The sequence below is a fragment of the Staurois parvus genome, unplaced genomic scaffold (genome assembly GCF_062004578.1).
Source record: "Staurois parvus isolate SC_StPar_1 unplaced genomic scaffold, SC_StPar_1.0 ptg000264l, whole genome shotgun sequence".
Lineage (NCBI taxonomy): Eukaryota > Metazoa > Chordata > Amphibia > Anura > Ranidae > Staurois > Staurois parvus.
In genome coordinates, this window is record NW_028318060.1 from 8222787 (window position 1) to 8245470 (window position 22684).

The following is a 22684-nucleotide window of genomic DNA, read 5'->3' on the forward strand; positions in this document are numbered from 1 at the left end:
AAAGTCCCTCTCTTTTTTTTCTTCCTTAATGCCATTTTTCTGGATGGGGGGGACCTACTTGTTATACTGTATTAATGTAATGTACTCAATAACAACTTAATGTACATAAACCATAGACATTAGGTTCACATTACAGTTTGTCTCTTAAATGCTGATTTTCTTTCAGCTGTCAGTTTGTAAAACTTATGTACGTGTAATGTACAGTAGTGAAGGTCAACCCCATCTAGCCGCAGGTGTGCACACTACTTAGTTCAAAGTTATGCCACTAGAGCACAGAGTAGATATTTACCAGCACACCACAGATCTTCAAATGAGATGTGGAACATGCCTGACGAAGGGGTCCAGCGCGACTCCAAAACGTTGCACTCTCTTGTTTGTGATGCGATCATGCTTCCATAAAAAAAACATTTGTACTCAATTTGAAGATATGTGGTGTGCTGGCAAATATCTACATTGTGAAATTCATGATCCAGTCTCCAGCTGGTGGTTGCTGCAGCATCCAGTGTCCTAGAGCCTTTTCCAGGAACGTGTGTGATGGGAGTATGGATGGTTATTCCACTAGAGCATGCATATGAGTAACCTCCAGAATCCTGCAAGGGGGGCCCTAAGGTTTTGACTGCCTAGAGGCCTCCACATAATTTAATCCTGCACTGCTTTGGCAGACCAAAAAGTTACACAACAAAATGGGTACTTTCAGCTAGTGCTCCACATAGTATTCTATGTGTTCAGACAAAAGATGGCTACATGGTTCACCCCATTGGAAAACTTGTATCAAATGGATTACACTGGGGGTCTTCCCCAGACCAAGTTGCTAAAAATAAGTGAAACACCCTGTGATTATGTATCTTATGGATATGAAATAAAAGATAATGGATGCAATTTATCAGAAATACCTAGCTACAGAACATGAAAGGTAAAGTGAAAGGCCAAGCAAGAATCTGCTGTGCATATGTGTATAGGATGTACAGCTATTCAAGTTCTGAATGGCAAGTCCAGCCTTGGGACAAGTTGTTTAAACTGAACTAACTAATCTAGCTTCATTAATGGAATATTCAAAGCATAGCATCTGCAAGAAATAAAAAGACTGACTTAACCATTTCATTCTTTGGAAATTATAAACTTGACCTCTTTCTACGAGGCTATTTTCAACAGCCATAGCAGAGGGCTATTCACACACATATGACATGTACACCCATTGTTTTATTGCAAAATAGTACTGATAAAGGCATGTCAAAATATTTTATTTGGGTGCTGCCAGATTTTTGACAGTTACATACATACAGTAGCTCAAAAACATATATTGTAAATGAATTGTTTACCTACGAAAGGATTTGTAATTCTGATTAGCCAGTACTGTGATTTACTGGCCTTTGCTAACCTGTACAGCTATGCAGGTGGTAACTTTATTTTTTAGTTTAGATTTCACCTTTTTTTTACTCCAGCCCTCTAATTAGGCTAATTAGTCAATAAATGACACTGCTGATTATTGTTTGCCTAGAGTTCTGCTTAATGCTATTTGCTTTTGACTATTTATGTCTTTCTTGGCTACTTCTGTTCATCTCTGTGATCTCACTCTCAGCTAATGCAATATTCAGTGCCAGGGAAATTCAGGAAAATATTGCATTGTCTGCAGATGGTAAGGAATATAATGACAATGTTGCTGAGTAAGCAGCGTTCAGAACAGATTTTAACAGGAAAATATTTTATATACTGATTTGCTGACAAGCAACTTCAAAATAATTATATAACAAACTTTTCATTTCCTAAAAGACTAAATATCTACTTATTGGAAACATATGATTTCATGAATACTACTATTCTCACACATGGACAAACAAAGGCAATAGAGCCACACACTTATTACAAATGAATAAAACCAGTGGTACACAATGCTATTTGCTTATCCAAGGTTCTAAAATGAAATTATTTATTGATGAAGATTATGCAGACTGTCAGGGCTACAGAAAAACTTAACATTTGTTCACAGAATTTATCCTTTTCATATCCCCATTCCCTTCCTCAGCACTATTATAATAGGTTATGCTTATCTAGAATCCCAATACTTTAGTGTGCAGCCTGCCCGGCACTGCAAAGCCTCTGCCTAAAATCTTAAGAATGCTGCAGAATGGAACCCATACATGTATAGCAAAGTTTGACAAAGCTAAGAAACAGACTTGGCCTCTGCAGGCTCCCTCCAGGCTGTAATACCGGAACTCACAGCCTCTTCTCCTCTTTGCTCCTTTGATATCATCAAGTCCAATGCAGAGCCCATAGCCCTGCATTAGAGATGAGGACACTGATGAGCAGTCAACTGCTAGAGTGTAGATAAGTAGAGGAAAGAGCCAGCCCCTGGGGCATTGGATGGTTGAGTAGGTAAATTGCTTTTTGAAGCTCCATAGACTTGAGGGAACATTTTACACTTGCACGCGACTGCAAGGGAGCACAGGAGCATTTTTCCTTTCCCCAGAGATGGGCTTTAACAGATATTGAGAGAAAAAAAATCTAATGCATTTTGCACAGCACTGTGCTTATTTATTAATGCCATGAAATACATCAAGCTTCTTCCCTTGATATCTGTTAACCTGTCCTTCACCTCTGCTCTAATGACAATGATTTGTACCAGTGACAAGGTTACCAAGCCAAACAAACAAAAGATATGTGTAGGCTTTTGGGGTGCATTCTGCTTACCAATATACTGAGAAATTTAGATTTATATCTATTTAGTCAATAAAATTGTGGCTATAATAGTCATTTAGTTGAATGAACTCTACCCATTAGGAATATTTTATAATTATACTATGTGTGCTTCTTATTGAGGAGGAGTATACTGTATAATTATAACTAAGCGTTTAAAGCTCTTGAGGGGTGACTTCTTAAAAAACACAAACATATTTTAAACATTAGGTTTTCTCTTCTAATCTAATGAATGAAGATAAGGTCTCCTACTGCACAGAAGATGCTCTATGTGTATCATGATGGCCAGTGGCTTTAAGCTGATGATCTAAAACCCTCAACACGTTTTTCAGGGGTCAGAAAGACTCTCCCTTTATCGTGGCCTTGGTTAAAATAAGAACCTTGAATGGACTCAAAATAGAGCTTTCCTGTCTGAATCTGTGCAGGAAAGCTAATTGTTGGATCAGGAGAGTTAATTGCTGGATCAGGATTGGGAAGCGGGGGTTCTGACTCCCAAAACATGTTGGATGGTTTTTAGTACAAACTAATAAATGAATCTAGACTTTTATCTTTTGGTCTGGTTCGTCTTCATTTGTGCTTTATTTATGTTTTTCTGGTAATCTGCTGGGGTACCCACTGGAGGGTAGCTTTGTTTGTTGTGAGCAACCTAACAGGAACCAGTTAGCTCTTCAAATATTTTTTCCCTTTCAATTCTTTCTGTGAACTCACATCAAAATCTCAGAGTCTCTTGGATGTTTTCTCTTCATTGAAGTCTAAACCCCTGACCATGCACAAAAAGTAGCCAGTTGGGAGAAAAGATTAAGAAGAAGAGGTATCTGGGCTAATCCAAGAAATATGGGAGAAGATTTACTTAAACTGGTGCACTCAGAATTTGGTGCAGCTGTGCATGGCAGCTGTCAGGGACCCCAGATCTGGCCGCGACGGGTTTGCACAGGCGCGGTGTGCCCAGCCGTACTAGCGTGCGAGCATTGAGACCTGGGCACCTGCGACGGCAGCGGCGCTCGCGCATGCGCACTCGCGGATGCACGCCTGGCACCAATCATGGTGCAGGACGCCCTATTTAAAACAGGTCAGGTCTGGCTCTAATTGCCGTATGGTCTTACCTGTATCCTGTGTCCTGTATTTTGAGATTGCCTTGTTGCCGACCCTGCTGACCCTGATTTGCTGTCTGTCTCCTGTTCTGATCCCTGGCTTGTCTGACCATTCTCCTGTTTAATCCTGCACGTCTGATCTCCTGTTACCGAACCTGGCTTGTGACCTGTTTATTTTTCTGTCTGCTGTTTTGGTACCGTTCAGCCTCCACCGTTACTGACCCGGCCTGCCCGACACTGCTCTCGCTACCTCCTCACATCAGGCTCTCACCTGCTATACACCTCCAGTGGTGCTTCTATCGCAGCTGGGTGAACCCAGGGGTCGCGACCTGGTCTCGGCCTGCTCCAAGTCCATCCCCACCATCAGGGGCCCTGGTGAACAAGCAGGTTGGGACTTAGATTCCGCGCCTTGGGGGAGTCCTGTCTGTGGAACGCTAGAGGCTACCTCTGGCAGGGACATAACAGCAGCCAATCCACTTCTAAATTCAACTTGTCCAATTAAGCTTTGGCAACAAAACCTGTAGCTGATTGGTTTCTATGCACAGCTGCACCAGATTTTGCACCATGCATTTTTAGTAAATAACCCCCACGGTGTCATTAACAAGAAGTGCAGTCATTGACTCTTTGTCTTCCTTCTTTGTTTTTTGATTGTCCCAGAGCTCCATATAAGTTATGCCAGTGGATCTACATATAAGGCCTATGGTATATCAAAGAGGGACATCCTTGTGAAGCCCTGTTCTTAGTTGAGAAGAAGACTGAGTAGGAAAGCCCTATATTATTTTTGGAGATTGAAGTCAACTCACTACAATTAGAAACTGACCCAATATTTGAAATGTCTGCATAATGAAGCAGATGTATTGTTGGTCAACTCTATCTAAAGCTTTCTCAGCATCCAAAGTCTAGAGCAGAAGAGTTGTTTAATTACAGGCCACAAAAGATTCAACATTCCCCTAATAGCATTGGTTTTCTATGTATAGAAGATAAGTGATTTGCCAGAAATGTTACCAATGTCTCAATATGTGTGTTTATTGAGAATACTGCCATATTTTCACAAATAGTATTAACATGATTAAGCTTGGTAATGATAACTAAAGAAACTAGGAACATATCCAAAGAAAGCATGTCATCCCATTATAGGACATAGATAAATAAGCTGAATAGTTGCAGGACAGGTTCAGCTTTAGTCATTTTTATCCATTTACAAAAGCTAAGGGAAGCAGTAATGAAAAGTGGATTTGTCTCACTGATATATACATATTATACAACACTAGGGGGCACACGATTATTTCTTTCCCATTCTGACATTTGAATTAGCTTGATCTGCACAATGTATATTTTCCAGATACAGTATAAAATTGCATCACAGATAAAAGTTGTCCTGCATTTAATTTAAACAGGGCAAAAAGATTACATATTTTAGTTTTTTATCAATATACCTAGCGCACGGCAAAATAATGTGCTTAGCTTGTGGATTTATTATTAAGAAAATACTTTGGAGCCACAGTCAGCACATTCTAACTGGAGATACAGAAACTGCTGAAGAATTAGACACTAACCTGACAGCTGAAACGCAGAGCACAAAACCTTGTAAATGGTGGACTGACTTTGTTTCATTTACAATTCAAATTACAGGGAGCTGACTGTAAGGGCTAAAAACACACTCAGTGGAAAAGCTACAGAAAAACTGTTTTACACGAGTCTTTCTTAAAAGTCACATACATGCCCTTAATATTTTTTGCACACCAGAAGTACTAAACCAGAACAACATATTTTTACTCCCCCAGGAATTAATTGAGACTGTACTAACAATCTTATAATACTCCCATTTGCACAAGCTGAGACAGTCATTTTGTCAACTATACAAATGTCAATATAGGAATGACAGCACTAAAGTACTTAAAGTTCATGCCCCCTCCCCCCCACTAGCCTTTAACCCCCACCTAATTTTAACTATTAGCTACGGTTAGTATAAAAAAATAACCTAAAAGTCCCTTTAACTTCCCTTAATCCGTAGTTACATGTGTCAGGCCCTGAGCCTTCTTTCTTCTGGAATGCAAAGTGGAAGGGTCCTGATTCAGGTGCCCATCTCTCTAGCTGTTTGATAGGGATACTTTCCATTGGCTATCCAGCAGCAGGGTTGTCTCAGGCTCCAGAAGACTCCAGCATCATGATGACAAGAGGCAACAAGAAAGATAGGCTGTGGGACCAAATTGCTGAGGTGGATCACTGGTCTTCAGTCCTGGAAGAGTCAAGAAAAAGGGTCTTGGGTGAGATTTTGACATTTTTAAAAAAATGTATTGTAGTCCTCTTTTGGGAGTTATAAGAAATGGCCCTCCCAGAACAGGATATTGTGCTAAATCTGTAGATAAATACGAGAACCTGAAACTTTGCTAAGTGGAAGAATAGGTTTGATAATAAATTTGGCAATGTCCCCACCAAGAACAGGGCCTCTGTGAACAGAGGGGATTCCCTTCCTGAGAAATTAAACAGAAATCTAAACAAAGTAATTGGGAGCAGAGGAACTACTGCAGCCAACATATAACATTAACCATAAGTATATATTGTAGATGCACACCAATTAAAAAAATAATACAAACTTTATATAAGAAAAGATTAATAATAGTGCAGACATCTATTGTACAGTACAAACAAGTATTATCAGGAGGGGGACCAACAGACCTGAAGACAAGATCATTGGTGATGGGGAGATTCTCCAACTGTTATCCAACCAACCAGAAATGCAGATTAGCACCCACAGAAACCATGGTATGGCACTGAAGCTATATACTCTGCCAGCCTATCTACTCTGTGTCTTGAGGCCCTAATAATTTGTAATGTGTTTTTCAACCAGACCTCTAACTACCAGAAGCCTAATCTGGCTCTAGTCCATGTTGGGTATTGAGCCTTGAACAAAAACTAGATAGAGAATGCTAGACCAGAAGCAACAGGGTTAACTAAGAAAACAGGAGCTGCATATTCCAATAAACAGATTCACTTACTAATATACTGGAAGGTGACCACTACACGCATACAGTAGCACATATCTAGCTATTTGGCACTGTGCATGTGAGATAACAACAATAGGACAGCGATAAGTCTGTCATAAGGATTAAGAAACACACTCAAGAAGCTGTGAGCAGCTGCAGTTAAACTATTAGAACATCAAAATACTTTCCGAATAATCTCTGCTTCTGGTCTGGGTGAAATATAATAGCAACAGCAGCACATGTGGTTCATGAGGTTCAGTTTTGTGTCTGCTTCATGGAAACTCCCCTTTTTTTATAACACCACAGTCCTACAATCATGGTTTCTGTAACCAACTAACTCTGTGACAATTACAAGCAAAAGCTATTTACAGACAGCAGAGGGCAGCAACCTCTACAGTAAGAATGGGTGGAAGAAAGGTAAAATTGCCCCACGATGGGCTTTAAAATCAACTCTTCATTTAACATTGTATTCTAGGGAAGTAATAAATAGTTGTCCCACAAATCCACAACTTTAAAGCACAATTGCTACTACCAGGCACTATGAGACTCCCTCTACTTCTCCCTAATTGCTGGTATGTATAAGCTTACAGTTAGAGATTATTACAACTGCACATTAAAGTAGGATCCATAGAACAGGAGTGGAAAGGGGAGCCTTGGAAGAAAGATTCTGAAGGAAGGAGGGCCGGAAATGAAGACCCCAGGAGGTGTTTTCAAAGAGCTTGGTTTACATTTAAGATTGTTTGGTCTTTAACATGTTAAAGCTGAAGTTTAGATAAGACAATGTTTATACAGTTACATTGGTTAAGCATGTGTTAGGTAGGACCGATGTGGAAGCTGGAAATCACCATAGAAGGCACCACTACTATAATGATCTCCACTAGATTTTGGATCACATGCCAATAGGCTGTCCTGCTGCATTGTGAACACAGGAGTGTGCTCGCTCAACACAGCCATCATTCAGGGAACACTGTGCATTTTCTCATTAATCCAAAGCATTCTCTGATTGAACAAGGTGAAAAGGCAGGGAGGTGACATCACAAACTCAATTTTGTCCATTCAGAGAACACTTTGCACTTTGCCCATGCTGAGTGGGAAACTTCTTGTGCTCAGTATGCACAAGAAGCCGAGCAGCTGCATGGTATAAAGCATGCCGCCACTGGACTCTAGAGCAGTGGAGATGTGTTCTCTGGAGTGATAAACCATGCTTCTCTGTCTGGCAATCTGATGGACGTGTATGGGTTTGGCAGTTGCCAGGAGAACGGTACTTTCCTGACTTTATAGTGCCAAGTGTAAATAATGGTGGAGGGGGGATTACGGCATGGGGTTGTTTTTCAGGGGTTGGGCTTGGCCCCTTAGTTCCAGTGAAAGGAACATTTAAGGCAACAGCATACCAAGACATTTTGGACAATTTCATGCTCCCAACTTTGTGGGAACAGTTTGGGAATAGCCCCTTCCTGTTCCAACATGACTGCGCACCAGTGCACAAAGCAAGGTCCATAAAGACATGGATGAGTGAGTTTGGGGCGGAGGAACTTGACTGGCCTGCACAGAGTCCTGACCTCAACCTGATAGAACACATTAGGGATTATTTATTTATTTATTTCAGGTACTTATATAGCGCCGTCAATTTACGCAGCCCTTTACACATATATATATATATTGTACATTCACATCAGTCCCTAACCCTCAAGGGACGTACAATCTAAGGTCCCTAACTCACATTCATACATATACATACTAGGGCCAATTTAGACAGGATCCAATTAACCTACCAACATGTCTTTGGAGTGTGGGAGGAAACTGGAGTACCCAGAGGAAACCCACGCAGGCACAGGGAGAACATGCAAACTCCAGGCAGGTGGTGCCGTGGATGGGATTCGAACCAACGACCCTAGTACTGCCAGGCGGAAGTGTTAACCATTTAGCCACTGTGCTGCCCATTTGGGATGAATTAGAGCAGAGAATGCAAGCCAGGCCTTCTCTTCTGACATCAGTGCCTGAACTCACAAATGCACTTTTGGAAGAATGGTGAAACATTCCCATAGACACACTCCTAAACCTTATGGACTAAGACTGGGATGCCATTAAAGTTCATGTGTGTGTAAAGGCAGGCGTCCCAATACGTTTGTCAATATAGTGTAAATATACTATATTGCCAAATGTATTGGGACACCCTCCAAATCATTGGATTCAGGTGTTCCAATCACCTCCATGGCAATACAATGGCAATACATGGCAGTATAAGTACAATATGACCCAAGAACCATGCTGAAGATGAGTAATAAGAGTGGCCTACTGCGTGGTATCTCAGGCTCATCCAACAAGACCCTTCATAGCCAGAATACTACAGCAGTTAGCTGCTCTCATTACTCATAATCAACATGGATCTTGGGCAATATTGTACTTTGCTATACCAGATTTATTCTGGAGCATGATTGATGTTTTTTCCTTTGAACTATTAAACACTTGTAACATTGTTTTATTATTTGGCCTCCTAACATTTGCGCTCTATATTCTTGCTTCAGTTCATCTACATACTGCTCCTAATAGTTACCAGAGCAGCTGTGGGACTAGTCCTTGCCATGCACACATGTTGTTTACCTATGGAAATCAGCACCCAGAGATTTGATATTTCTTCCTTTCAACAGACATTACACAGGCATGGTCATTGTTGTGACCTTCAGAAAACTTGCCCTGAGAAGGGCTCTGCTGCCATCATTGGAGTACATATGTGAACATTAAAATGCCTAATAGGGTAGATATCAGTCTGGAGGAATTTTGAAAGTATTTGCATGCAGGGCAAAGTTAGGTAACAGTAACACTCACATGTTATGTTCCATGATTGAAGGAATTGAAGTCCAGTGAATTAAAGTGGTGGGCTACGGACAGTAAGACGGAGGAGGAAAGGGTTACATGATGCTGAACATCCTCCAGCCAGGAAATGAGGCAGCCTTATCTGAATGGCTGAAGCTTCCAATGCACACTGCAAGAAGCTCACAATGTACAGTGAATTCACAGTAAGCAATTTCAGTACAGGAGAGGAGCCTGAACAGCTGTGCAAGACTGAATGTAAGACTGGAGTTCAGCTTTAAGAGTTTTCTCACAGAGAAAGAAACATGAATGCATTCCCTCTAGTTTTTTTATTTGAATTCATTGTGGTTCTGTAGTAATATTCCTTGGTATGTGAGCAAATAGTATATCCTATGACATCAGCACATGACAGGTGTTTCATTTATATCTGAGACTGTAGCCTTTACAAGCTGGAACAAGAGTAATGCTATGTTCCTGTCTGCAGTGCCATGATTCAGAAAGACAAATAGTATTAACAGTTGCCCTGTGTGCTTCTAGTTTAAGACATGAGTTTGATTAATACACAGTAAAATCTTGGTTGCTGCTAGCAAATCTCTGCGGCAATTTTTTACTTATTATTATGAGCTTTAAATAGTATACACTGATATTCTATCTACTAGGTTCTTCTGAACTATGTTTTTGAGCACCTCTTAGCTAAATAATGTTGTTAAATTGTTTTGTTCATCCAAACTGACATTCTAACTTTAAACCTCTTTCAGGTTGAAATATCCTCAGGGACTAAAACAGTTAGACCTCTGCATGTAACTTGTTAGGTTTACACATCTTCTCTAGTAATAATAAGGGGAGAATTGTTGGATTCTTCAGAAAATAAAGCAGCAAATTATTGAAACAGTGGCGGGCAAAGGTAATTGCTGAAGAGACACATGTGAAGCAAGTGTGGGTTTTCAGACCATCAGCACCCTTCCTTAACTACAATGTCAATTTTGGGTGAACGGATCATCTAGCACAACTTCTCACTGCAGAAGGTGGGCACATAAAAGGTGCTGGGTTTTATATATCTGAAATCTGTATGACATTACCTCTCAACTTCTTCTTGTCTGCTTGTGCTTTTTGCAGAGATATCTGGTTTGTAGGCAATGACCCAAGCACAACTCATATTGATCTACACATTTTGGTATTTGATCTTGGAATGGATATACTTATTTTTTGTTCCAAATGAAAGCCTAACCCCGAGTATTTTTTTTAAACTCTTGTTTACCCCTGTTCCTATATGAAATGTAATATGTTTTGACAACCTTACTAAACCTCTTCCTGATCCTGTGTGTCAAGAATGCTACACTGATGTTGTCTATCAGAGAACTGCTACGCCAGTGAGGATCCTTGAACTACACTATACAGGGTACCCAACCGAAGATAGCAGGCTAACAAAATGAAACTGTGGGCTGTGGCCCTCTCTGGTGCTGTGCCTTGCCAAGCTGCCTGAATATGTTCAAGAGATAGAGAGGGTTATGTGGGGTTTCTTAAGGTGAGAAGCAGGGGCGGACTGACAACTCATGGGGCCCGCGGGCAATAGGGGATCATGGGGCCCCTGTGTCCTTGCCCAAACTCAAAAAAGCCTATGAAAAAGGTACCAGGGGCATCTCATGGGGCCCCCTACTGACCCCGGGCCCTCGGGCAGTGCCCGAGTTTCCAAATGGTCAGTCTGCCCCTGGTGAGAAGTCAAAGAGCCAGTATTCCCAGGGACCCCCTCACGTGTCCTGACCCCAGATTGTGACCGCTGGATTCACCTTGTACTACACACCATGGGCCCTTGAAATGGTAACAAACTAAAACAAACAGGAGGACTGTGAATCACACCAAATCAATATTCAGACAATAGCAGCACACCAGGCAGAATCAGGCCAGGCAACAGGCACAGGTAACTAAGATTTTCATTAGAAGTCAGGACAGGCATAGAAAAGCAAGATATTTGCTAGGGGTCAGAGTAGGCAGCAGAAATGGGCAACCAGGAACAAGTCAAAGGTCCGGGCAAGCAGCAGACAGAAATAACCAGGATAGAAGCCAAAGGTCAGTACATGGAAATCAAATCATAAGGGTACTGGAATTGGATGCTAGCACAGTTCATTCCAGAGAAAGAAGGGCACAGCGGCTAGTTACAGAAAGTGCTGCTCGGGAAGCAAGCAGGAAGCTGTACTGAGTTTAAAAAGTGACCCAGAAAAAGCACGTCCCACTGATAATCTGTGGATGAAAGGGGGAAGCAATTCTGATTAGCTGTGGCTGGAGGATGTACTGATTGCAAAATTCAGAAGTGCATGTGGCTGCATACTAGAAGTATAGATATAGCACTGGAAATTTTGCCCATACAAAGCAAATTTTTTTTTAAATAACTGCATTGTGTTTTAAGAGCTGCATACATCTGCTTGTGTGTTTAGAGGTGAGCAGGGTCTGCTTTAAAAGAGCTGCCACTAGGGGAGCTATTTATAAAGCAGTGAGCAGGTGGTTAACCACTTCCTGCCCGGCCCCTGCCTATTGTAATATGACAGCCAGTCATCATATGATATCCTCCTGAAACATTGCTTGATTACACACCGGATACAGCCAATGACAGATCATCAGCTGTGTCCGGTGATCACTGTACTAGTCCACTGCCAGTACCACGTGATCGCTGTGACCAATCACAGTTGATCACATGACAACTGTAAACAATGAATGTTTTTGATTCATGCCATTTATTATGTACAATTGTGTTGTTAGCTGTGATTGGTCACAGTGATCACATGGTACAGACAGGGTCAATTACAGTCCATATGTACCATGTGATTAGCTGTGGCTAATCACAACAATGCATACTGAATGAATCAATTTCATTCAGTAAAAAGGCTTGCTTATAGCAATGAAATTCACTGCTATAAGCAATCATAATGTGTAAAGAAAAAAAAAATCCTGATCACTTCCTCAGAGTAGTACAATGTTACAACACCAGTTATATGATGACTTCAAAGTGCAACAATGAAAGCTGATAATTGGCCTGGACAGGAAGGGGGTGAAAGTGCCCGTATTGAAGCAGTTAAAGTGGAACTATAGCCTTGTGTGAAAAAATGTAGGTCTGACATGCTTTTATTGCAGAAAAGACACTGCAATAAAATAATTTCTTCTGCTTGTCAGTAACATTTTTCCTAAATGTACACAAAGCATGCATATGCAGCTCAGTTTACATTTTACTATGCACTGGATGCCAAGTTGATTTAAAGCGGAGCTCCACTCACGCTGTCCTGTGGTATGTCCCCCGCAGCCCATTTCACCAGCCGTCCTGTATTCCAAGAGGCTGGCATCTTCCATGTGGGCACCTGGCTGTGACTGCTTGCGGCTTCACAGCCGGGTACTCACTGCGCATGCGTGAGTAGCACTGCTCTTCATGAATGGTCCTGTAGTCTTCTGGGACCTGTCACGTGTCCCAAAAGACTACAGGGAGGGAGGGAGGGAGGACACCTTCTGCTTCTGATTGCCTAGACAATCGGACCGGAAGTGGGACCGGCTACCTGTCAAATTTGGGCACCCGCTCCCCCCACCCCCCAAGGTGCCAATCCTTAATGGGGAGCAGTCCTTAAAGCAGAACTTCCCCTTTTTGGTGGAGCTCCGCTTAAAAGGATAAGTGCACTTTAATACCATGTGTACTTGCCATACTTGCCCTCTTTCCCTGACTTAACCTAAAACACCCTCTTCCTTCACAGATGCATACTACCTCAAGAAAGCCATGTTTACAACCAGTGCCTTAAGTGTTTGCTGTCCTGGCCATGTCTGCACATTACAGCCCCATAGTCCTGGGATTGTCTCTGTCCTGGGGCATAGCCCTGTAGAAGTCTATAGGGCACTAATGCTCAGGTGCAGCCACGACAGTGAAGACGTTAGATTCAAACAAACAGCAGAACTGTGACCATTGGATCAAGGTACGTATGCATCTATGGAGGATGTAGGGTGAGTTAGGTTAGGTCAGGGAATGGGGGCAAAAATTATAAATGCACTTTGTGTTAAAATGTACTTGTCCTTCAATAAAGACCAGAGTTAAAGTATTTCAATCAGGTATTTTTTCTTTATTTAAAATTAATTAGGTTTACTTGTATTTTTTTTGTGTGTGTGAAACTTGTACGGAACAAGCAATGAGTCTAAGAAGTGACAAATAGCCTACTAATAAACCTGAGAATGAATTAGTACATGTTGTGTCCCAAACTGCCATGACTGGTCATTTATCTAGAATAGCTGTGAATTATGTGCTTAGAACTATGATGATGATAATAATAATAATAATAATAGTAATGATGATTTTGGAGGAGCACATTCAGTGTTACCCCTACCTCTAATGTGCTCGCCAACCTGTGTTTTAGTGTAGTTTTCACAAACTAGCATTGCACAGATATATTTAGATTTTCTTGTCTACATTTAATACAAATGAGTAACCTATATCTGTGATGATGATCACATTTACATAATGACCTCTATTTATTGTGAATGCAATCATATTAATTGAGTTGCTGTCATAGGGGTAATTTGCTGCAAATTATAGCACCACAGACAACATTGCAGTGGCCCTTTTAACTTCTACAGTTCCTAAATCACTTTTTCCCCTGCTGATTAGCATACAAGGAATATACTATATAACATCAAAGAATACACATGTCAAAAAGGAATAGGTGATTAAGCAAAATTTTATTTGCATGCTTTCTTTAAGTTTTAATTTTAAACAGTCTTAAATTAATATATTTTTATATCAAAAATATTGTATCTACATTTCACATGTTTTGTTGTCTATGCCTAGTGTTGATTAGTAGTTTTTTGCCTGTATTTGTGCATGTTTTTTATACATGTGTTTAATGTGTGTATACGTGTGTCAAGTATATAGATAGATAGATAGATAGATAGATAGATAGATAGATAGATAGATAGATAGATAGATCATTATAATATTAGAATCATGTGAGAATTAAAGGTCTACTAGCATGTAATACTAGCCCATGATACATGAGTTAATCATACAGCGTATTATATAACAGGAGTAGTCATTTACAGACATTGCTGACAGCTGGTCACCAAAGACTTGAGGGCATAAATAAAGAAGATACTAAGGAATTACATAAACTTGCTTTACTAAGATACAGTGTACATGGATATTTAGTTATAAAAGTAAATAGATTTTAATCATGAAGAATAGTTAAAAAAAAATAAAAAGAAACAAAGCATCATAGTAGCTTCTACTACATGTCAAACAATTGACTTACTTTAAAATATTGGCTCTAATGGGCAGAGTAGTAGATGTAGCTTTCTTAAAGGGCAACTGCTCCTTTAGTAAAGTTATATATTAATAAGTCCCCAATCCCCTGAGTGCAGCCCACATGGTCAAATATCTGTCTTTCTTACCATTGTAGTGATCTTGCTGTGTGCAATTATGCTTTATATGTGTGCCAGTATGATTACTGCTTACCCTTAGGAATGAATGGTCATTAGGGCACAAGTGTGGCAGTAGGAAAAGGACCCGGTCATGGATATTTTCTCTTTTATTGAATTGTACTGTAACTGTAATGTCCCCTTTATTTTGTGATGGGCTGTGCAATTGTTGGCACTATATACTGCATATCATATTTTTTATTAGTATTATTAGTATTAATAATAATATTAACAATAATATTAATGTGTAGTGCCATGCAGGGCACTGGAAGGGGAGGAAGGTAAGCATTTGACCAGGTAGGGGATTCCTAATAGTACAGTTGTCCTTTAAATTGTATCTAAACCCAAAACATTTGGATAGTGTGCTAAGAGGTTAGAACTGTTTTTATTCTTGTCTCTCCTTGTCCTGGTAATAATATTCACCATGACTGTAGGTGAGAAAAAAATCCAAACTTTTCAATTGTCACTAGAATAGGAATATCTTCCAATGGGGACATTTTCTCTAATGACAACTGTCATAGAGGGCATTAATCCCTGTTGTGTCTATAGGACAGTAGGTGAATGGAAAGAAAACATAATATTTATTTATTTCAGGTGCTTATATAGCGTAGTCAATTTACGCAGCGCTTTACATGTATATTGTACATTCACATCAGTCCCTAACCCTCAAGGGGCGTACAATCTAAGGTCCCTAACTCACATTCAGACGTACACATACTAGGGCCAATTTAGACAGGATCCAATTAACCTACCAGCATGTCTTTGGAGTGTTGGAGGAAACCGGAGAACACCCACGCAGGCACAGGGAGAACATGCAAACTCCAAGCAGGTGGTGCTGTGGCTGGGATTTGAACCAACGACCCTAGTACTGCCAGGCAGAAGTGCTAACCATTTAGCCACTGTGCTGCCCATAATAAAAAATACTTGCCGGTTTTAGCCATTCCCTGCTCTACCTAAAATGGAAAAACAAATGCTGGATCATGATATAATTTAATTTCATTGGCAGCATGGGACTGGTACAGAATAGCATTGGATAAGGTAAGTATTGATAGTTCAGGTGATAATTTAGTTTTTCAAATTAGTTAGCTTAAGAGTTACACTAGAGATAAAGCCAATTTTTTAAAACTAAAATGGGTTCTTAGGCAGTGTGCTATACAAAAAAGCAGCCCAGGCTGCAATACTTACCTTCAATGTGGAGATATCTTCAACAGTATTTCAGTTTTTCACCACAAGATATCCTCAGCCTTTCGAGTTGAATTACACCCAGTGCAATTTCTGTCAGTACCAATGTACAGGTGGTTCTCAAGTAGTGGTAGAACTACCAGAGTCCAGGGGTGGACTGACTATTCAAGCACTCGGGCACTGCCCGAGGGCCCGGGGTCAGTAGGGGGCCCAATGAAATGCCCCTGGCACCTTTTTTATAGGCTTTTTGGGTGTGCTTTGAGTGTGGGCAAGGACACAGGGGCCCCATGATCCCCTATTGCCCGGGGGCCCCATGAGTTGTCAGTCCGTCCCTGCCAGAATCCCAAAGATCGTACTTGTGATTGGGCCCTGGAGTTCTGCATTGTGGGAGTCCCAAGAGCCCAGACTGTGCCTACCCAGCGGTGTTGCTGGCTGCAATCAGAGACCCTTACGTCAGATTTCCCTCCTTACATCAGAGTTCTCAGTGTTCCCCCTGTTACGTTAGTGTTACTAAACCCAGTACCCTGCATTCTCTCTATCTGGTCTCCCACAGCACACAGTACATGGAAGTGCAATTATTTTAGTAAATATAAACTGCTAAATACCTTTTCTCATCAGTAGTTAGAGCAGTCTTGTGACTTCTATTGGTGTTCAGCCAAGCACTGGTTAAAGTTTGTAGGAAGAGATTTCTTTCTGCTCTAGGAGGATGCAAATCCTCCTAGAGCAGAAGTCTGGACAGTGCTAATTGGCCCTGTGCTGATCACATGCACTCTCCCAAGGAAAAATAAAAACCTCTCTAGCAATACACACCAAACTGAGCATGTGCATAGTGCCTTATCAGGAGATAAGAGGGGGACACTGGAAGAAGGTGAGGATCAGAGGAGTCAGGATCAAACAGCATTTTTATACAATGCAGAGAATTAATCCCTTAGGTTCCATAGAGAGTATATCAAGCATGTGTTACTGCATATACAGACTGATTTTACTGTTGTGGGTTTAGTAACACATTAAATTAGAGTCCCCAGAGTTCTTCCTATACATCAGAGTCTGCAGAGTCGCCTCTTACAGTGTAAGGGGAACTCTGCGGCTTCAGATGTAAAGGGGAACTCTGCGGATTCAAATGTAAAGGGGGAACTCTGCAGATTCAAATGTAAAGGAGAACTTTGCAGATTCAGCTGTGAAGGGGAAACTCTGCAGATTCAGATGTAAAGGGGAACTCTGCAGATTCAGATGCTAAAGGGAACTCTGTGGATAAAGATGTAAAGGGGAAACTGTGGACTGTGATGTAAGAAGGGACTCTTGTGATTAAATCAATATGATTAGAAATGCTATTTAATCACAAAATATATGTATAGTGTATCCTACAATAAATTTGCCACAAGCCATTAAAGTGTTCGGGTTTGGCTTGAAGAAAAGGTGGCAACCCTGCCCAAGACTGCAGGAAGGAGGCCGCTGCAGAACATGTGAAACGGTCTAGCTGTGGGACCGCAAGAAAGGGACTGTGATTGGAGTAAAGGGCCCTGAGCTTAGAGGGAAGTGTGGTGTCAGGGGGGCCCTTCACGGTTTCTTGCATTGTTCTAGTTACGCCTCTGTTCTCAAGTGATTACAAATATGCCAAATAAATAATCAGCGTTCTAGTGTTCATTTTGAATCAAATCTTTGAATAATTGATTGCTTAACAGTTACATTTTTATTAGCTTTTCATCCAATTGATCTTTTAATGACGTTGTTATATTGCAACAAATTACAGCTCTTAGGAACAGCTTATTGCAATGTAGCTATTTCATTGCATTTTTTACCGCAAAGTTTTTTTTCTTTTATTCTTTTACAAATTAACCCTTAGTCCTAGTTAATAGAGATGAGCGAATTATTCAAAAATTCGATTCGGCTGATTCGCCGAATTTGTGGAATAAATTCGATTCGATGCGAATTTATTCGCTGCGAATTTAACTTATAAAAAGGGTTTCTAGGCTTCAGAGAGCCTTTATATTAGTGCAGAACACTGTACCTTTAATTTAAATGCCCTTGGAGTCTGCTGGGGAAGAGAAATAATACTGTCAGTCAGTATGACATGCAGATGAGTGCCGTCGATCTTAGAATCACCGCACACTTCACTCATTTGGGCAGTCACGGGGCCAAAACCAGAGTGTGGAGCCACAGTGTGGCGGTGGAGGCAGCAGCAATGGGAGGCCATACAGCACCCTATGACAAAATGGAACCCACCAGCAGTGTGAGGAGACCTGAAAGTGGCACATGGCAGAGTGTGGCGATGGAGACAGCAGCAATGGGAGGCCGTACAGGGACCCATGACACACTCTGGACCTGGCAGCAGCATGAGGAGGCGGTACAGGGGCCCATGGCAAGAAGAAGAAGAAGAAGTAGGATGAGGAAGAAGAAGAAGAAGAAGAAGAAGTAGGATGAGGATGAAGAAGAAGACGAAGAAGAAGTAGGATGAGGATGAAGAAGAAGAAGAAGAAGAAGTAGGATGAGGATGAAGAAGAAGAAGAAGAAGAAGAAGAAGTAGGATGAAGAAGAAGAAGAAGAAGTAGGATGAGGATGAAGAAGAAGAAGAAGAAGAAGTAGGATGAGGATGAAGAAGAAGAAGAAGTAGGATGAGGATGAAGAAGAAGAAGTAGGATGAGGATGAAGAAGAAGAAGAAGTAGGATGAGGATGAAGAAGAAGAAGAAGAAGTAGGATGAGGATGAAGAAGAGGAAGAAGAAGAAGGAGGATGAGGATGAAGAAGAAGAAGAAGAAGTAGGATGAGGATGAAGAAGAAGAAGAAGTAGGATGAGGATGAAGAAGAATTCCAGTGCAGCAAAAAGTGTATCTGCAGAGAGCTCCGCTATTTCTGACAGTTCTCTGACAGTTCCTTCACATTTACAGCGGTTGAAACATTGTATCTATTTGTTTCCGAATAAAAACATCTGTATCCTAAATGGAAACAAATAGATACAATGTTTCAACTGCTGTAAATGTGAAGGAACTGTCAGAGAACTGTCAGAAATAGCGGAGCTCTCTGCACGGACACTTTTTGCCGGCTGTAGAAGGGATGAAAATCGGCCGATCGGGGAAAATTCGATTCGCGCATCCGAAGTTTGCTAATATTCGGATTCGACGCGAATCGAATTTTTCCTAATATTCGAAACGAATTCCACTTCGCCAGGTTCGATTCGCTCATCTCTACTAGTTAACCTGGATTAACCCTAATGAACTCATTCCTCTTTTCTTTTTAGCTGGTTTAATATTGTTGGTTTTCATTATTCGTGTGTAAACAGTTTTGTTTCTTGCTTTGTTTGCTCTATTGTAATGTTGCTGTTGCAAGATAAAAAAATCTTTATTTCAAGCTTAGATAACTCTTAAGGGCTTTGTTATGATAAACAGGATGAATAGCAGAATTTAATTAGCATCTTATATCTGTAAAAACACTAGTTTTAAAACAATAATTGGTCTGACAAAAATTTTGTTTATATGTTATACTTCTTTTTTTATTTTAAGATTGCATATATTAAATTCATTTTTGGAAGAAAATGCCATCAAGAAAGACAAAGCTAGTATGAAGTCAATAGGTCAATAGCTGAAATATGAGAATTGCTCAAATCTGTGCTGGGCAAACAGGTGGATAAGCAGAAGTGGTTAACAGATACATATTGTATATACATTTTATGTCTTCCTTTTATTTTTAAGATGTATATATTAATTAGATCAGCTAGCTGTAAACTAACAACAATTATATTAATAATAATTAAGGCAAAGATAGACTTAGAAAGCATTCTAGACTGTAATGCCTTACTTTACCAAACCTTCATCCTTACTGATCCATTGCATGGACAACATATAGGAGTATAAATAAATGAATATTTAAAAAGCTTTGAATATGACTTTCACTAAACATTCACTACAGGTGCATCTTCCTGGTGCATTTGCTTTAAATTAAAGGGATTTTTCCCCTGCAGTGACTGGTGAGTATCACATTCACCACTTTATGAATATGCAGAGACTCTACCAATACTGCTGACATGTACACTGCTGCTCTGAGCCTGCAAGCTGTAGAGATGTGGCTGGGATCAGTCTCGTACAGCCTGTTCCCACCCATAAATCTTCAGCTTTGGTACAGTCTGGCAATCTACATGCTAGCATAAAGGAAGTGTGTAAACTCTGCACTTGGGCTTCACCATTCATCGGTGAAGATGCAGGGCTCAAAATGTTATTATACTATGAAATGACTGCCTGTGCCAGAATTAGTTTGTGTATTCCTTCCTTACTCCTTGTATTCAGATATATCCTAGCATGAACCTGCTACTATATACACTATATTGCCAAAAGTATTGGGACTCCTGCTTTTACTCGCACATAAACTTTAATGGCATCCCAGTCTTAGTTTGCAGGGTTCAATATTGAGTTGGCCCACCCTTTGCAGCTATAACAGCTTCAACTCTTCCGGGAAGGCTGTCCACAAGGTTTAGAAGTGTGTCCATGGGAATGTTTGACCATTCTTCCAGGAGCGCATTTGTGAGGTCAGGCACTGATGTCGGATGAGAAGGCCTGGCTCACAGTCTCTGCTCTAATTCATCTCAAAGGTGTTCTATCAGGTTGAGGTCAGGACTATGTGCAGGCCAGTCAAGTTCCTCCACCACAAACTCGATCATCTGTGTCTTTATGGACCTTGCTTTGTGCACTGGTATGCAGTCATGTTGGAACAGGAAGGGACCATTTCCAAACTGTTCCCACAAAGTTAGGAGCATAAAATTGTTCAAAATGTCTTGGTATGCTGATGCCTTAGGAGTTCCCTTCACTGGAACTAAGGGGCCAAGCCCAACCCCTGAAAAACAACCCCACACCATAATCCCTGCTCCACCAAACTTTACACTTGGCATAATGCAGTCAGGCACGTACTGTTCTGGCAACTGCCAAACCCATACACGTCCATCAGATTGCCAGACAGAGAAGCGTGATTCGTCACTCCAGAGAACATGTCTCCACTGCTCTAGAGTCCATTGGTGGCGTACTTTACACCACTGCATCTGACGCTTTGCATTTCACTTGATGATGCAAGGCTTGGATGCAGCTGCTCAGCCATGGAAACCCATTCCATGAAGCTCTCTACACACTGTTGTTGTGCTAATATGAAGGCCACACAAAGTTTGGGGGTCTTTAGCTACTGACTCTGCAGATAGTTGGAGACTTCTGCGCACTGTACGCTTCAGCATGTGCTGACCACGCTCTGTCATTTTACGTGGCCTACCACTTCATGGCTGAGTTGCTGTTGTTCCAGTTCCACATTTTGTTATAATACCACTAACAGTTGACCATGGAATATTTAGTAGCAAGGAAATTTCATGGATGGACTTATTGCACAGGTGGCAACCTATGACGGTACCACGCTTAAATTCGCTGCGCTCCTGAGAGCGACCCATTATTTCACAAATGTTTATAGAAGCAGTCTACATGCCTAGGTGCTTGATGTTATAGACATGTGGCCATGGAGGTGATTGAAACCCCTGAATCCAATGATTTTGAGGGGTGTCCCAATACTTTTGGCAATATAGTGTATTTTCAAATATTAAGTGACCATCTATATTTTTATTTTTTAAAAGCATCCAACTCCCCATGAAAACTACCTATCCTCTATTTTAAAAGCAGATCTAGTGCAAAATCATTACACATTCATACCTCTTACAGAGCATATTTTGTTGCCAGAGATAAAACCTTTTATCTTTTAGCTATAAGACGTGTTTTTGTGTCTTTTGTGGTTTTAAAGTGAACGGCTTACCAATTATTTTTTTGTTTTTATAGATTTTCAAGGTGATCATACCCCTTTAATCAACTCTTCCGAAAGCACATTACATTTAATTAGTCTTTCCTTGCAGTTGAAGTCCATTATGCCCTTCCTTATTAACTTTGCCCACCCCTACAATTATTCCAGTCATCCTTTTTGTGAAATTGAACTGCTAGTTGATCTGTATGTTCTGTATGATGGATCTCCTCTATTAGATCTTTTTCTTAATTTCATAAAGAGCCCTGGGAGGCCTCAAATCCAGATCCTCAGTTTGACATGGTCACCTCTGGCTCTGTGGCTAGAGCACTGTAATGCTTTCCACCATTTTCCTTAATGCCATACTCTGAGCAAACAAGGAGGAACAGATTGCAGTTGTAGAGGGACAAGTGTACCAGAGCTTTAATGTTGAGGTCTGCACATGGAAACCCCAGGGCTCAGGGGTTCCGATGCACTCTATAAGTTGAATTATAGAACCAGTAGATACCTTCACTCATTTGGCCTCCAATATTCTAATCTTTGCTCATTCTCTTACCTATCTTTCTGCATCTTCAGTGTCACTTACAACTCTACCTCCTCTCCTTTTTCTCTTTTTGTCGGAGTCTTTTCTAGGTTTCATCCTAGGACTTTTTCAATTCGCTAATCACACCTCCTCCCTGTATCAGCTGATAACCTCCCATGGCTTCTTATACCATTTATATACTG